We start from the raw sequence: 3214 nt of genomic DNA, 5'->3' as shown, positions 1-3214 counted from the left end.
TCTTCATCTGCTAACTGGAAATGTGCTACAACTGGTACCTACATTATGAGACAATGTAGTACATGGACATATATGTGGGTCAGTACTTCTGGAATGTACTGAGTATGTGGGGGTGAATGCATAAATAAAACAATAACTAAATATTTATATAAAATTTCAAATGATACATGCTAAGTGTAAATGACTCACCTTGAGCTTGAATAAAACAGACTGTAAAATCATAAACATGAGTAATGAAGCAAAAGGATAAACTTTATGATCCATAACACTTAGTTCTAAAAGCATTCCTATTAATTCTTTTTAGGAAGGTTCTTCTAACAAACATAAACCATGTGAGCTCTCATGGAGTCTAACGTCTTACCCACGTTGAGGAAAGTTGTTCTACCTTTGCCATCAGAATAGAACCTTAACTTGAGTGATCACTATACTTACCCATATTGGGAATTAAACTTACGGTGGCACGTAGTTCTAGGGCATGTAACCTCAGACTCATACCCAAATCGGTGCTAAATACTACTCCTTTATTACTTATATACTCATACTGTAACGCCCTGGAAAACGGGTCCCGAAGCGTCACACAGTGCTTGAGGCTACGAGTAGCCCCAAGCTAACCCTTTGAGCCATTTTCATTCAGTTCAACACAAATTAACGGGGTTTCCATAAATAACCCTCAAATATCAACGGAGAAATCATCATCCAAGAATAAAAGAATTTCAGAATGATAACAAAATACAACTTATTAGTCAACTCCCAACATCTATACTAGTCTGACAAGCCTCTAAGAAAATCAATAAAACCAGCGAGCTATTGAGACATTCCTTAACTGACTCATACTCAGTTATCAAATGTAAACAATTCCGTGAAACCAACATCAGTCATCACGTCCTCAGAACATGAGGACTCACCACAACAGAGGATGTAGAACAATGTGCCCAAAGAATCACTATCGAACCTGAAACTGAGCACCTGAACCAACATTCCGAGAAAATGTAGCCCACATCTGAAGATGTGGGTCAGTACTATGGAAAAGAACCAAGTACATGGGGGTGTATGCAGTTGTATAAATATCATCATCATAAATATTTATAAGAAATATGTAGGATGTATGAAAGACTAACATAGCCCGAAGAAAATCATCATAATTATGAGAGGATGAAATAAGTACAATAACACATGTGAGTTATCATATAATTTGTCAATCACTTTCAGTTCATCAAGAATATCAATTCGCATAATGTAAATATCATTTAAATCTTTCGAAAGAATAACCTTCACAATTCTACTTTCAAATCACTTCACCATTCACCATAGACACAAGGAAACACACACATACTGGGAGATCCTATAACCGACATAAACTATGTGAGATACATGGAGTCCAACGTACAACCCATGTTGGGGAGAGCTGTCCTATTATTGCCATCGGAATAGGACTATCAATATCAAATCCACACAAACTAGTGATCACTATATAAATCAGCCTCAGGATTACTCCTACTGGGGAATGTAGTCTAGGGAAGTAAGGTCTCTTTATACCTCCCACTCGGTGCTAAAGATTTCTCCCAGACTTAGCTCAGATCATTTCAAAGACAATCCACAACAAAACAATTTCAGTAATATATAAATATACATCGGGAGCCATTATGCTTCCCATCTATCAAAATCAACCACGTTGTGGATTTCTTTCACACTCGAGTTCAAACCAACTCCATTAAGACCAAAAGGTCAAATCATTCAAAATATCTCAAATATTCAACATCAATGTTCTTATAACACACACTTTCTAAAAAAACATAATTTCCAATGGGGATTCATGACCCAAATATCAAAATCATGATAAATATCGTTCAAGATTCATGCTTTATATCTCCACACATGTAAATTCATCTTTCAAAATGATAAACATTAAGATTTCATAATCATCATCATAAGATATGGGTTAATGCTTCAAATTCATAAAAAATCAAATAAAAATCACGCCTTTGTAAAGAAAATTACTTTTGGGCACAAGAATGAAAGAGATTTCTTGTTGAAAGACCCCACATACCTTGAATGATAAACTTTAGATCGATACTCATTTTTGAGATGTTAATCATGCCTTTGAATGATGCTTCTTGGAGTTCTTGAACTAGGAACTTGGAATCTTGAATAAATTTGCAGAATTAATGGTGAACTTTAGAGGTTCTTGAAGTTGGATAAAGGAGCTTAGGGTTTTCTTTTTGAGGGAATTTGATGAAATATAACATATAATGCTTCTAATAGGCTTTAATATAGGGTTTGGACGGATTTTGGGTGAGGTGGAATGACCAAAACGCCCCTAAAAATCAAATAATTCTCGAATCTGTCCTTTGGTGGACTGTTTTGATAGTCTGAAGTAGATCAACCATAACGTTTTACTCCTATATCCAAATTGGATGAAACAAATATTATTAGAAAGAGGACTCTCATATATTTTCATTGATATATAGTATCTCACCCAGATCATTGTGTACAAGGAGTTATGATCATTTGAAGTTGACCCAAATATTCACTTTTGGTAGGCTGAAGTAGATCTACCATAACTTTTTAGTCCGATAGAAAAATTGGACGAAAACAATTTCATTGGAAAGAGGACTCGTAGATCTTTCCATTGATATATAGTATATCACCTAGATCATTACGTACAAGGAGTAATGATCGTTTAAACTTGGAGCAAAAATACACTTGGCCTCAGTACTTTTTAGAACACATTTTACTATTCACTACTATTCACGATTCGATCGGAATGTTCAGAACTTGTCGCTTGGGTGTCCGTTTTGGATGATCCACATATCGTTGGAAAGCTTAATCAATATTCTACGCAATGATAGGTCATAATCTAAGATATTCCACACGAAAAATTTATAATTTATTCTAGAAGATAGAGGCTAACACGTTTACGCACAAAATTTCAACGTAAAATTTTGGAAACATTCATCCTTGAATGACGCTAGACATGCCAAGATTAGATAGGGAATAGAGCATACAGCTTAAACCATTTGTTGGACTCATCACTATATCGTTTCTCACTTGGAATGCAACATAGAATGCATAAATTCAAGAAACTACAGCTGAACACATAATAAATGACAGCTGAACTGCTGCAACTTTTATCAAAACTGCATGATTTAGGAAAGAACGGTACCTTTGGCTTGATCGGAGTCCTTTGAAAATAGGTACGGATACTTGGATCGCA

This window comes from Capsicum annuum, chromosome 11, assembly GCF_002878395.1.
Source record: "Capsicum annuum cultivar UCD-10X-F1 chromosome 11, UCD10Xv1.1, whole genome shotgun sequence".
NCBI lineage: Eukaryota > Viridiplantae > Streptophyta > Magnoliopsida > Solanales > Solanaceae > Capsicum > Capsicum annuum.
This window is presented reverse-complemented; position numbering follows the sequence as displayed.